Below are 14,995 nucleotides of genomic sequence, written 5' to 3' on the forward strand. Positions count from 1 at the left end.
ACCACGCTTTTTTTCCTTTTGTTCTTTTCTCTCCATTTTTACCATCCGCATCCCCTCTATTACAGCGATACGAGGTTTTCCTCCTCTCGTTTAAAGTAGTAGAACAAGTATTTGCTATCACAGCCTGGGACATTGTATGAGCTGCGTCTGAGAGGTTGCCCTCCCTAGGAATTTGTTAGTATAAAGGCATACTAACACTACTTACACACGTGTAATACAGCGACCAGAATGTAGTGAAGAAGCAGAGGAAGCGCAAAATCTAAAAAGATAAATCCTACCAGAAGTCGGATGACATAGTTCAATGAGCCGACGACCCTGGCATGAGTAAAAACAGCTACACGAACAAAACGGGTCTTCAGCACAATGCAAGCAATTTTGATATATTGTTGAGTGGTGCCTTCTTTTTGCCTTCTCCTGCGCATCGCCAAGTTTATGTAGTGAAGAGGCAGACAGCAGTGGATCCAATAAGTAGATTTATTACAAGTAAAAAAGACACCTGAAACAACCACCAACAGGAGCAGACAGCAAAGAAACCACCTAATCCAGCACCGTGTACAAACTCCGCAAGGTTCCCATCATGACAGCCTTACATTCCAACATTACATACTGAGGGTCATATTATCAAGGAACGGCATTAAAGTTATCACCGCTTTAGTAGCAGGAAACTGACGCTAAAGCAGCGATAATGGGCTTGATAATATGCCGTAGATAATTCCAATAGAAGCTCATGTTCTGGTGTTAACATGGGCTTCTATTGGAATTCTCTACGGCATATTATCAAGCCCATTATCACAGTTTTAGGGGCAGTTTCCTAAAGCGGCAATAATATTAACGCCGTTCCTTGATAATATGCCCCTTAGATTCTAGTAGAATTACATACTAACATTCTACTATGACTGCAATGGAATACTACACAGAGCACATGACTTTACAGCAATGAGCTCATGGTTTCATCCACGAGTCTTGAAACCGGTAGGGGTAAGACTTTTGCTTCCCACTCCCTATATTGTATAAAGGTAAACTAACACTTCTTCCACAAGTATGCTACAGCGCCCAGAGAACAACACATTGCCTCAATGAGCTCGCAATTTAGACTCACTGTTTAATCCCCGAGTCTTCACACCAGTAGGGATGAGTAGTTCGCTTCCCACTCCCTATATACTATAAATGCATACTAACACTACTTACCCACTTACACTACAGCGCCCAGAGTCCATCACTTTACAGCAATCAGCTTGGTTTCATCCCCAAGTCTTCACACCGGTAGGTGTAACTTCTTTGCTTCCCGCTTCCGCTATACTATAAACACACAGTGGCGGTCAGTAGTTTGCTTCCCACTCCCTTTATGGTATAAACGCCTACTAACACTACTTGCACACGTATGCTACAAACACCAGACCACATTACTTTACAGCAATGCCCTCACGGTTTAGACCCTCGGTTTTATACCCGAGTGTAGCACCATATCATATCACCAGCATGCCCCTCGGCCAACACCGCCAGTAGGTAATCATGAACAAATTACAAAAGTTCCTTGATTCTTTTACCTTCAAAAATTCTCTCTATTACTGTCTTTCTACTTTTCCATATAAATAGTTTTTTTAATATTCAAGTACACATTGAAGTCAGAAACTGATTTGCATATAGCCATGTCTGAACTGGGGTGGCAGAGTGGGCTAAAGAACGGTGAAGGATTAAACCCAGATCTTTTGACTGGGTGTGAGTGTTTGATTGATTCAGATGCTCCGTCCATCACCACCAGCTTTTTGTACCGCTTTTGGCCGCCATAAGTGTGGCAGGCTATGCTCAGACGTGAGTCCCTTGCTCACTTTGCTACTGGATTAAAGCAAGCCGGGATGAAGACGGCTGGAATGCCAGAAACCGGTCCTCAGAAGCTCGTTTCCGGTCCAGGGAAGACATGGCTTGGTAGTTCGGGCTGGACTGTTCCCATGAGGCACAGGGTCAGACTGATTTGCATATAGCCATGTCTGAACTGGGGTGGCAGAGTGGGCTAAAGAACGGTGATGGATTAAACCCAGATCTTTTGACTGGGTGTGAGTGTTTGATTGATTCAGATGCTCCGTCCATCACCACCCCCCTTTTGTACCGCTTTTGGCCGCCATAAGTGTGGCAGGGTATGCTCAGACGTGAGTCCCTTGCTCACTTTGCCACTGGATTCAAGCAAGCCGGGCTGAAGACGGCTGGAATGCCAGAAACCGGTCCTCGGAAGCTTGTTTCCGGTTAGGAAAGACATGGCTTGGCAGTTCGGGCTGGACTGTTCCCATGAGGCACAGGGTCAGACTGATTTGCATATAGCCATGTCTGAACTGGGGTGGCAGAGTGGGCTAAAGAACGGTGATGGATTAAACCCAGATCTTTTGACTGGGTGTGAGTGTTTGATTGATTCAGATGCTCCATCCAACACCACCCCCCTTTTGTACCGATTTTGGCCGCCATAAGTGTGGCAGGGTATGCTCAGACGTGAGTCTCTTGCTCACTTTGCCACTGGATTCAAGCAAGCCGGGCTGAAGACGGCTGGAATGCCAGAAACCGGTCCTCGGAAGCTTGTTTCCGGTCCAGGGAAGACATGGCTTGGCAGTTCGGGCTGGACTGTTCCCATGAGGCACAGGGTCAGACTGATTTGCATATAGCCATGTCTGAACTGGGGTGGCAGAGTGGGCTAAAGAACGGTGATGGATTAAACCCAGATCTTTTGACTGGGTGTGAGTGTTTGATTGATTCAGATGCTCCGTCCATCACCACCCCCCTTTTGTACCGCTTTTGGCTGCCATAAGTGTGGCAGGGTATGCTCAGACGTGAGTCCCTTTCTCACTTTGCCACTGGATTCAAGCAAGCCGGGCTGAAGACGGCTGGAATGCCAGAAACCGGTCCTCGGAAGCTTGTTTCCGGTCCAGGGAAGACATGGCTTGGCAGTTCGGGCTGGACTGTTCCCATGAGGCACAGGGTCAGACTGATTTGCATATAGCCATGTCTGAACTGGGGTGGCAGAGTGGGCTAAAGAACGGTGATGGATTAAACCCTGATCTTTTGACTGGGTGTGAGTGTTTGATTGATTCAGATGCTCCGTCCATCACCACCCCCCTTTTGTACCGCTTTTGGCCGCCATAAGTGTGGCAGGGTATGCTCAGACGTGAGTCCCTTGCTCACTTTGCCACTGGATTCAAGGAAGCCGGGCTGAAGATGGCTGGAATGCCAGAAACCGGTCCTCGGAAGCTTGTTTCAGGTCCAGGGAAGACATGGCTTGGCAGTTCGGGCTGGACTGTTCCCATGAGGCACAGGGTCAGACTGATTTGCAAATAGCCATGTCTGAACTGGGGTGGCAGAGTGGGCTAAAGAACGGTGATGGATTAAACCCAGATCTTTTGACTGGGTATGAGTGTTTGGTTGATTCAGATGCTCCGTCCATCACCACCCCCCTTTTGTACCGCTTTTGGCCACCATAAGTGTGGCAGGGTATGCTCAGACGTGAGTCCCTTGCTCACTTTGCCACTGGATTCAAGCAAGCCGGGCTGAAGACGGCTGGAATGCCAGAAACCGGTCCTCGGAAGCTTCCTTCCGGTCCAGGGAAGACATGGCTTGGCAGTTCGGGCTGGACTGTTCCCATGAGACACAGGGTCAGACTGATTTGCATATAGCCATGTCTGAACTGGGGTGGCAGAGTGGGCTAAAGAACGGTGAAGGATTAAACCCAGATCTTTTGACTGGGTGTGAGTGCTTGATTGATTCAGATGCTCCGTCCATCACCACCCCCTTTTGTTCCAATGCAAGTAGCAGGTGTGGTTGAGTTGAACACATTTTATCCTATAAAATGTACTCCACGTGCAAACTGCTTTTTCTTAACCAATCACAAAGATACTTTTCCACAAAACGAATGTGCACCCTCCTTTTAAAAAACAATGCTTTTCATCTCCCAATCAGGTACCGTTTTGTATGCAAAAAGAAACTAGTTCCCCCTTTTTAAACATATCTCTTATTTTACGAAGGAACTTCATGAGCTACAGACATCTTTCCATACCTTCCAGCCATACCTTCAAAATGCTAGTGTGGATCGTAGGACATAGCTATGTTTTCTGCTGTAAGAGGTATGCAGAACAGAGACTTATTGACTTAGACCTATGTTTACAAAATGTGGACATTAAATGGTTTGGACAGAGAGGATTGAAGTGGCACCAATTGTTGCCTTTGGTTAAAACCTGTTTGCATCTCCAACACCCTGACCTCATGATTGTGCACTGTGGTGGAAACGAACTAGGCACATTGACTGGGGTAGGTTTGGAAATGCTTATGAAGGGCACCTTTGGACAATTGATGTTACTTTTGCCTCAAACAGTTTTTGTATATTCCAATATATTCCAAAGACAGAAGTGGAATTGGTCCAAATAATTTTGTCCTCAGATTGAAAAATCTCAGAAAAATAGTCAACAAAGCTGTCTCTGCATACCTCAGAGACCACAAAATGGGGTCCATATACAACAACAACACACGTTTGATACGGCGGATATGTACAGAAGTGATGGAGTACACTTCAAAGATTAGGGAAACCACGTTTTCCTGAAGAACTTGAAGATGTGTATCCACACTTATATGTAGCTCCAACTAATGAACACAAGGGCTCCGTTTAGAACCACCCATTTTAGGGCCATATAACGCCAACTCCTGCACCCTCGCCAAAATGTATTCTCCACACAGCTGTGGCTCAGTGGCCAGACCATCTCACTTTGCAGCACAGACCTCTTTGATCCCCAGCTCTACTCATAGGGGTGAGTAGTTTGTGCTTTACAAATACAGTGTTCTAAGTTAAATGTAGTGATGCATCTTTGGGACCCATTCTTGGTAAGAGATTTCTTCCTAGATTTATTTGAGGGGTTAAAGAGGGCAGTGTCTCTATCCATGGGTCTAGCTTTTTTAGATGCTGCTTCTAATATTGAGTGGGGTTTCCTCTCGGTATAAAATGATCTGTCATTTCAGTTTACATTTTTTCTGTACTCCTCTACTGTACTACATGCTCTCCTAGCCCATTAAAAGCCACCAAAAGGAATAATCTTTAGCAATGGGGCATAATGTGAACAGAACTTAGAGCATGCAGGATTGTATGCGGTCACCAGCAGGTAGTTATACTTAGGAACAAAGTTTCCATAGGAAAATCATTTTTTTGTTCTGCCAAAAACTTTGGCGCCACTTGACGAATAATAAAAAAAACAACTTCCCCTTTTTGCTTGAGCTGCTGTGTGGAATGTTTCAGGGTGATCCGTCAAGTGGGGTTGAAAAAAAGGGGGCTCCTAAACACGTTCCCAATTTTATGTTTATGGGGACTTTGGTGTAAATTTTAAGGATATTTAACTTAAAAAAAAATATATATATATATATATTTATATATATATATATATATATATATATATATATATATATATATATATATATATATATATATATATATATATACATATATATATATATATATATATATATATATATATATATATATATTCCAAAACTCACAGTCCCAATTTAAGAGAAAGCCCGAAGAGACCAACTTGATGTGCATCAGATCTTTTTATTTCGAATGTGGCCTGCATTCAAAGTAACAGAGAGTGAGCATATTCCACCAAAGTTCAGCCAAACGCGTTTCGAGTGTCCTCTTCGTCAGTGGCTGTGAAGGAAAGCAGGAGGAAAAACGATTTGCCGGTGCTTCTGCTTATGAAACTCTCCCGCCCGGTTGGGCGTGGCTGCATGGCCTTGTGGGAGATGTAGTCCGCACCATATTAAAACCTTAGTGGGTACGCTGTCCTCTTGCAAAAATATATCCTCAGACGTGTTGGTACATCACCACTGGTCCTTTGTACTGCTTTGATGCCGCATTCCCAATGTGACCACGCATTGTACTGCTTGAATGCGCGTTCAATCTCTTCCGCTGTTGGCTGCATTACCAATGCCGCCACGGACCCGCCTTCATGAAGCGGTCGGCTTTCTCTCACGACCCGGGCAGGCCGTTAAACATTCCAAAACTCACAGTCCCAATTTAAGAGAAAGCCCGAAGAGACCAACTTGATGTGCATCAGATCTTTTTATTTCGAACGTGGCCTGCATTCAAAGTAACAGAGGGTGAGCATATTCCACCAAAGTTCAGCCAAACGCGTTTCGAGTGTCCTCTTCGTCAGTGGCTGTGAAGGAAAGCAGGAGGAAAAACGATTTTCCGGTGCTTCTGCTTATGAAACTCTCCCGCCCGGTTGGGCGTGGCTGCATGGCCTTGTGGGAGACGTAGTCCGCACCATATTAAAACCTTAGTGGGTACGCTGTCCTCTTGCAAAAATATATCCCCAGACGTGTTGGTACATCACCACTGGTCCTTTGTACTGCTTTGATGCCGCATTCCCAATGTGACCACGCATTGTACTGCTTGAATGCGCGTTCAATCTCCTCCGCTGTTGGCTGCATTACCAATGCCGCCACGGACCCGCCTTCATGAAGCGGTCGGCTTTCTCTCACGACCCGGGCAGGCCGTTAAACATTCCAAAACTCACAGTCCCAATTTAAGAGAAAGCCCGAAGAGACCAACTTGATGTGCATCAGATCTTTTTATTTCGAATGTGGCCTGCATTCAAAGTAACAGAGGGTGAGCATATTCCACCAAAGTTCAGCCAAACGCGTTTCGAGTGTCCTCTTCGTCAGTGGCTGTGAAGGAAAGCAGGAGGAAAAACGATTTGCCGGTGCTTCTGCTTATGAATGCGGGAATGCGGCATCAAAGCAGTACAAAGGACCAGTGGTGATATACCAACACGTCTGAGGATATATTTTTGCAAGAGGACAGCGTACCCACTAAGGTTTTAATATGGTGCGGACTACGTCTCCCACAAGGCCATGCAGCCACGCCCAACCGGGCGGGAGAGTTTCATAAGCAGAAGCACCGGCAAATCGTTTTTCCTCCTGCTTTCCTTCACAGCCACTGACGAAGAGGACACTCGAAACGCGTTTGGCTGAACTTTGGTGGAATATGCTCACCCTCTGTTACTTTGAATGCAGGCCACATTCGAAATAAAAAGATCTGATGCACATCAAGTTGGTCTCTTCGGCTTTCTCTTAAATAGGGACTGTGAGTTTTGGAATGTTTAACGGCCTGCCCGGGTCGTGAGAGAAAGCCGACCGCTTCATGAAGGCGGGTCCGTGGCGGCATTGGTAATGCAGCCAACAGCGGAGGAGATTGAACGCGCATTCAAGCAGTACAATGCGTGGTCACATTGGGAATGCGGCATCAAAGCAGTACAAAGGACCAGTGGTGATGTACCAACACGTCTGAGGATATATTTTTGCAAGAGGACAGCGTACCCACTAAGGTTTTAATATGGTGCGGACTACGTCTCCCACAAGGCCATGCAGCCATGCCCAACCGGGCGGGAGAGTTTCATAAGCAGAAGCACCGGCAAATCGTTTTTCCTCCTGCTTTCCTTCACAGCCACTGACGAAGAGGACACTCGAAACGCGTTTGGCTGAACTTTGGTGGAATATGCTCACCCTCTGTTACTTTGAATGCAGGCCACATTCGAAATAAAAAGATCTGATGCACATCAAGTTGGTCTCTTCGGGCTTTCTCTTAAATTGGGACTGTGAGTTTTGGAATATATATATATATATATATGATAGCCAGTAGGTATATATAGTTAGGACCTAGTTACCATAGGAAATTCCGAACATTCTTTAGGGAATAACTTTGGCGCCGATTGAGGGATCTGCCTGTAATTTTCCATAAATTTGCCTCGCTGCGCTCCGCTCCTTTCCTGAAAGTTTCGGGGGGATTCGTCAAGCTGGGGACGAGAAAAAAGGGGGGTCCCAAAACATGTTTTCCCCATGTTAATTTCCATAGGGACATTCTGACAAGGCTACATCTCGAACGGCTGAACGGAATTACAACAGATTTGGCAAAATGGTAGGGACTGGTATGCAGCAGTGCCTTTTGTATGTTTGGTGAAAATCCCTCCAGCGGTTCTTGAGAAAATAGAATTTGAAATTTTTTAAATGTCATTTTCTATGGGACCTTTAGACACGGCTACAGCCCGAATGGCTGAACGGAATTACACCAAACTTGGCAAAATGGTAGGGACAGGTATGCAGTAGTGCCTTTTCTATATTTGGTGAAAATCCCTCCAGTAGTTGTTGGGAAATTAAATTTGAGCAAATTATATATCTATATGCGCTCAACATTCTATTGGGAATAACTTTGGCGCCGATTGAGGAATCTGTGTGTAATTTTCCAGAATTTTGGCCAGCTCCGCTCCGCTCCTTCCCTGAAAGTTTCCGGGGGATTCGTCAAGCGGGGGCCGAAAGGTGGGTCCCAAAATGTGTTTTCCCCATGTTAATTTCCATAGGGACCTTTAGACACGGCTACAGACCGAACGGCTGAATGGAATTACACCAAACTTGGCAAAATGGTAGGGCCTGGTATGCAGATGTGCCTTTGCTACGTTTGGTGAAAATCCCTCTAGTAGTTCTTGAGAAAATTGAATTTGAAATTTTTCAAATGGCATTTTCTATGGGACATTCAGACACGGCTACAGCCCGAATGGCTGAACGGAATTACACCAAACTTGGTAAAATGGTAGGGACAGGTATGCAGTAGGGCCTTTTCTATATTTGGTGAAAATCCCTACAGTAGTTGTTGAGAAAATTGAATTTGAGCAAATTATATATCTATATGCGCTCACCGTACGTGCACCGTACGCGTACGGTACGCGTACCGTACCGTACGCGTAAGTGTGTGTACCCTTACGTGCGTGAGTGAGTTTCTGATTGGCTGGCAGTCGACTGTCAACATTCCAAACTGTCCAAACCAGGAAGTGTTGGCCACCATCTTGTTTTTCAGGAGAACTGAGGCACAAGAGAGCCCAAAACAAGAGTGGAAAACACGAAAAGGGGGCAGGGTAGAGACCCCCCAACTGTCTAGCCCTTCTCAGGGGGTCCCAAAAGGACCCCCAAGGACAAAACAAAATTCAAAAAAATCGCGGGGTACGCGTCCTTTTGGGACCCCTGAGAAGGGCTAGGGGGTCAGGGGGTCTCAACCCTGCCCCCTTTTTGCGTTTTCCACTCTTGTTTTGTGCTCTCTTGTGCCTCACTTCTCCTGAGAAACAAGATGGCTGCTCAGGTGGTCCCAGAAGGATAATAACATATATAAACGTTATCCGCTAATAGAATTAGCATTTACAAAACCTTTGAAATTTATTGAAAAAAAATATAGGTTTCACACCTGATATAGTTAGGAATTAGCATTTAAAAGACCTTGCAAATTCACTGAAAAAACCATAGGTTTCAAGCCTTATATAGTTAGGAATTAGCATTTAAAAAACCTTGCAAATTCACTTAAAAAAACATAGGTTTCAGGCCTTATATAGTTAGGAATTAGCATTTTAAAAACCTTGCAAATTCACTTAAAAAACCATAGGTTTCAGGCCTTATATAGTTAGGAATTAGCATTTAAAAAACCATTGAAATTGCTCCTATATAGTTAGTTGTACTAACTATATTTCGCGCACCCGCAATCCACTGCTGATGATGTCACGTAATACATCATTCATGACATGGTCAGTGACATCACTGATGACATCACTGATGACATCTCAAATGACATCACTGATGACATCACTGATAACATCTCACTATAATGAATGTGTTCCTCTTTAACACAAATGCTGTTCAGTTAATGCGCTCTTATTTATACCTTAGGGTCGAGTTCGAACTGTACTAATACTCCCCCCCAAAAAATATGGCCAGGAACTACTGGAAATACACCCCCCCACCTTGTGTTAACCAACATTTATTAAAAATTGATATGAGAGGGATTTCTTTGGAGGCGGGGTTTGTACAACCCCCGGCCATATTTATTAAAACATAAAATCAAATAAAAATTGAAATAAACAATATTTTCACATTTACGCAGAAAACGTTTCATGACATTTGATTACAATTGATATATACAGATATCAGATGGCTAACCTTAACATAATTCTAGTACAAGGTATTTCCTATCCGTATCTAACATATGAACCATAATCATACAGTAATTACTTTTCTGCGTATCCTATTTGGGCCTACGGCAAGGTCACTAACTGGTGTCAGATCCCTATCAATTAACCACGCCCTCCAGTCGGAGTGCGCATGTGCAGAGGGCCCGTTTACCGGGAGGGTACTCCCCCCGGTTACCCTGTACGCTCTATTAACTCCATTAAAGGGGGCCCTTGCATCTCTGCTCCGTTTACGGATGTCATTGTGCACGTGCGGGGTGGCCAACTAGCCTAGAGAAAGTGTGACTCCCCCCTCCCCCGCTCCCATCCAACTAATCGGCTGTACTGCCCCTGGAGTTCTAGGAGAGACCACGTGTCCCTCCCCTTTGGTGACCCCATTCAAGAATGGCGCCGCCCTCTAAGGACCTTAAATATACTGCTCACCAATCATGACCTTACCGCCACAGGCCAGCGTAGTTGACCGCTTATCTGGCCCCCCTACCCTCCTACTCTGAAAGGTCATGCCCTGCCCTTAAAACTCACTAGCCAAGCCATTGTATTTTCTAACAGGATTTCATTACCTATCCTAGTCAGGTGGACCTCGTCTTTTAAGAAGCATGGCTCCCCCCTGATACAACCATGTGTGATCATCTGTAGCTGAGGAGACCTGAACAATTTCCCTATTTTATTGTTGATCCTCCTTACTGAGTGATTTCACAGAATCTCCCCCCTCCATTTAAATCTGGGTACCATCTGAGACCAAACTATTGTGCAGCTGTGGCATGTCTTAGCTAACCACCCCACTTCTGAGATTATGTCCTCCATCAAGCCTCTTCTACCCAGATTCACCAGGTCGTTCCCACCCAAGTGTAAGATAACTATCCTGGGTGGAGCCCTGTGTCTACTCAACAGGTCTGTAACGAAACCCCTGAACTGACTAAGGCAGAGACTCCCTCTGTCATGGAAGGATACCCTAAAACCATCTGGCTCAGCTCTGTGTCTGTAATTTCCTGAAAGAAAAACTGAATTCATACATCTTACATACGAATGACCAATGACCCAAACAACATGTGCTCTTGTGGATGTGCCCGTTGTTGTGATGTATCTTGCTGCTGGTGCACCAACACCAGTTTCCCCCCTGCGTGACTGGTTTGAGATACTGAAATGTAAGCAGAAGATGGGACAGGCATCAGTACAAATGAAATTGCACACTCACAACATGTGTAGCCGCACAAAGCGCTTATAACAATTGGAGGACCACCTCCCAATATTCTTCACACTGTTGCTGTGCAAACCTCTAGCTGTTGCTTTTGTGGCAGCCCCTATTATGAACGAATGTGTTTCAAAGCACTTTGGATCCAAACCTGTCCTGTCTATCGCCATGTCTAATACCCTTTTAAATTGGAATCTGGTAAGGGGGGTACCATCAGCATGCATTAGTAATGCTCCCCCCATTGCACTATTCCTCTGTCGGAGGAACGTTTCTAGCTGCATCACTGGGCAGCAAGGATTATCCTGTGCGCGGTGAAGTACTATCCCTTCGCCACAGCCGTCATGGTCAGTTTTGGATTTTGTAATTGTTATTAGTAAAGTGTCGCCCTGTATCTTTGCATGCTCCAGCTGGAGCCCACCTTGCACATCCTGCTTATTGCGCACCACCAGCTCCCCTACCCTAAATGCTCCATAAAAAGCCAGTGAAAAAGCGGCTCTGAATAGCAATGCTTCCCCTGTTCAGCTGCAAATGCCACCAAGGGCTGCTACCAGTGATGTCAGCAGCTCCATCCCAATTGGGCGTCTTGTGTCAGGAGCAGATCCCTGGAGGTGCCGCCACCCTTTCAGCGCCTTTCTCACAATTAAACTATTGGTGGGGTCCCTGGTGTCCTTGACTTGCGCGAAGAAAGAAATTGCTGCTACATGTCACCTGGCTGGTGCTGCAGAGCACCCAAATGATTTCTCTAGCTGAGAGCATCCCTACACAGACAGCCTGGCCTGGAAACCTGTCCAGTACCTTACCTGCGCAACTGTTGGACGTACACAAACCAGCCGAAGCACCACGCAACTGGGGCCGCACCTCATCAGCTAACCTGGGTGTTAGGCGAGTAATCTCAAGCCCGGCTGCCCACAGAAGCAGTGAAATGCAGGCCTGTCTGGGACCCCTGTGGGTGAAGCCTCTTGGACGTCCAATGTGCCACAGCGGAGAATCCTGACCACAGAAGCAGAATCTGGCGTCTGGAAGTATGACAAGGAGAAAGTAAATAACCCTGAATTCAGCTAAATTCACAGCTGAATTTCACCTCCACCCTACAATCAGCACTCCTGGGCATACAATACCCCCGTAGCAGTAACACAGTTATGTGACCTTAATCAAAACAAAATGCACAGCCCACAGCTTGTGAACTGCCACAACACAAAACAGATTGGCAAGGCCCCCTTTGTGCTCAAAAAGTACCTTCCTGAGAGCCCCCCCACACATGAGCCTTCTCTAATAGATTAAATACTACCGTAAGTTTGGAATCGAGCCTGCTCTTCCCACACTGAGCTGCACAAGTAATTGACAAAGCACTACCGGCCTTGCAGGGTTAGAGCTGTGTGGCTTTTCCTTAGAGCTGTGTTATTTATATAGCGTGAACTCGACCCGGAGGTATCGGAGCGCTTTACATGAGCCCCGTGTTTTTAAGCTAATAAACCTGACTTGGTAGCAGTCCCAACCCTCTCCCCCAATACCTGTGAGGAGCGCGGTGTGCACTCCTGGCAAACAGAAATCCTCAGCACAAAGCGGGAGCGAAGGGTAGACCGGGCGTCCCAACCGCTACATGCAACCACCGGACACAGCCGGCGCGACGTCTTTACAAGGCCCCAAATCCAGCGGTAGACGCTCCTCACGCACAGCGGTCCCAATTCGAATCTCGCGGTGTTCCCAGACTGAAGTTCCTCCCCTGCAAAAAGGAAGTAAAAAACAAAGAATCCTCCTGCAGCGGCGCTCTCTTGCCTGCTCTCCTCGATCGATGTTGATTCCTCCCGACGCACCTGTAAGGGAGAAAAGAAAAAGAATTACAGCGTCCTAGAGGCTGGGGGGGCAGACCGTGGAGCGCTGGGTTAAGGAGGCAGACTCCCGGGCTCCACGGCCTTTTAAACCACTCACTGGACAGGCCGGTTCTAACCGGCCTGACCTTTGCTCCCCAGTGACCCGGATGCGACTCAATCACTTCCGGGTCACTGAGGAGCCCTGGGTCCAATCCACGATCGGCCGTGCCTGCCGCGTCATTGTGACGTGGCAGGGCGAGCCCCACCACAGAGAGCGGGTGGGGGCCGGTACGCCCGCCATACTTGTGGCGGGGCTGATGCCGGCCCCGCCTGTCTCTGGGGCTGCGTGTGTTGTATGAGTTTTGCAACGAGTTGTTCATATTTCTGACTACTTTGTGATTGTGTTTCTTGGCCTGTTGCTCATGGGCACTGTATTTCCACGTCTTGCGTTTACCGGTCTAATGGTATAGGCCTGGTATTTTCAGACCCGGTAATGCACTGGCGATATGGAGAGCATTAAGGGACTCTGTAATAACGATACCAAGACAGGCAGACAGATCTTCAAATTCCAGGTATAATGACTGGAATTACTGGCCAGAATCGGTTATTCCAGACCCTAAATTTAGTCTTCACCCAGAACTTGTAATAAGGAACAGATTAGCTGAGGCGGTTTACTCAAACGTAAAAACAAAAGTATGTGAAATGTTTAAATAGGCCTTGGTGCTTTTCCCAAAAAATGTCTATTACTATATAAATCATGACTGAAAAATCCAGGCAACCAAAGTTTTAGATTAGGAATATCTCATACAACCTATAGTCAAGGCTCACCTTACATCCGTCGTTCTTCTACATGTCTCCTGAGTTTTCAAAAACGTGTTACTAACAATACAATGTATGCTAGGCAACGTGATGTCATAGAAATTGCAAGATACTCTGAAAGCCCATGTGACTATAGTCCCTCGTCTCTTTCCATAGACGTAGCTCAAATAAACATAGTTGTCTCTTCGGGAGAAAGATGGAATGAATATGAATAATGATGACTAGATATGAGTTTTTGGTGCGCTATTCTATGAGTAGAATTATGCCCAGATCATGATATGCAAGCATTAAACTCTTTCTTTTAGGTCGATCTGATTGATTTATGAAAGCATGACGAATATGGAAAGCATGACATGTTACAAAACATGAGGCCTATTGAAAAAATAGTAAACTACCTTAGACTGAAAAGAAAGTATGAAAACTACACACTGCTTTAACAAGAAATAAAGAATATGGAAAACTACACACTGCTTTAACAAGAAATAAAGAATATGGAAAACTACACACTGCTTTAACAAGAAATAAAGAATATGGAAAACTACACACTGCTTTAACAAGAAATAAAGAATATGGAAAACTACACACTGCTTTAACAAGAAATAAAGAATATGGTTACAACAATGCTCCATTGAAACAACATCTGCGTAGGAGAAATATCTACGCCATGTCTGTAGATTAATTGTTTTGTAGTCGATGCCCCAAGAGCATGATGCTGTTCGTTTGCAGAATATTTAGGAAGGACTGTGACAAGATAATGCAATGTTTATGATCTGTTGGTGACATTAGCCTGCTGCTTTCTGATAAGATGAAAGTAACACCCGTAGTTCACGTATTTCCTTGCATTTATTTATGGACTAATGTAAAGGCAGTCACACAAGGTGAAATTCAAGATGTTCTAACCTCGTGTAAACCCGGAACCGCGCTGTACATCCTGCACATGCCTGGCTTTATATGGAATTAAAAGATTTGCCTGCTATTTGTCAATGTCACCTCAAGAACTCCACTATGGCCAAAGCGCTTTCCGTTGTTTCTCCAAGAAAACACTGGGATCAGTGCTTTAAGGGAGCCTACTGTCCCTTTACAAACCTCATTGGTTTGTAAGCCAATGGGGAATTTCATCAGTCTAAGAATCTACTGGAACG

This window comes from Lissotriton vulgaris, chromosome 8 (assembly GCF_964263255.1).
Source record: "Lissotriton vulgaris chromosome 8, aLisVul1.2, whole genome shotgun sequence".
In the NCBI taxonomy this organism is placed as follows: Eukaryota; Metazoa; Chordata; class Amphibia; order Caudata; family Salamandridae; genus Lissotriton; species Lissotriton vulgaris.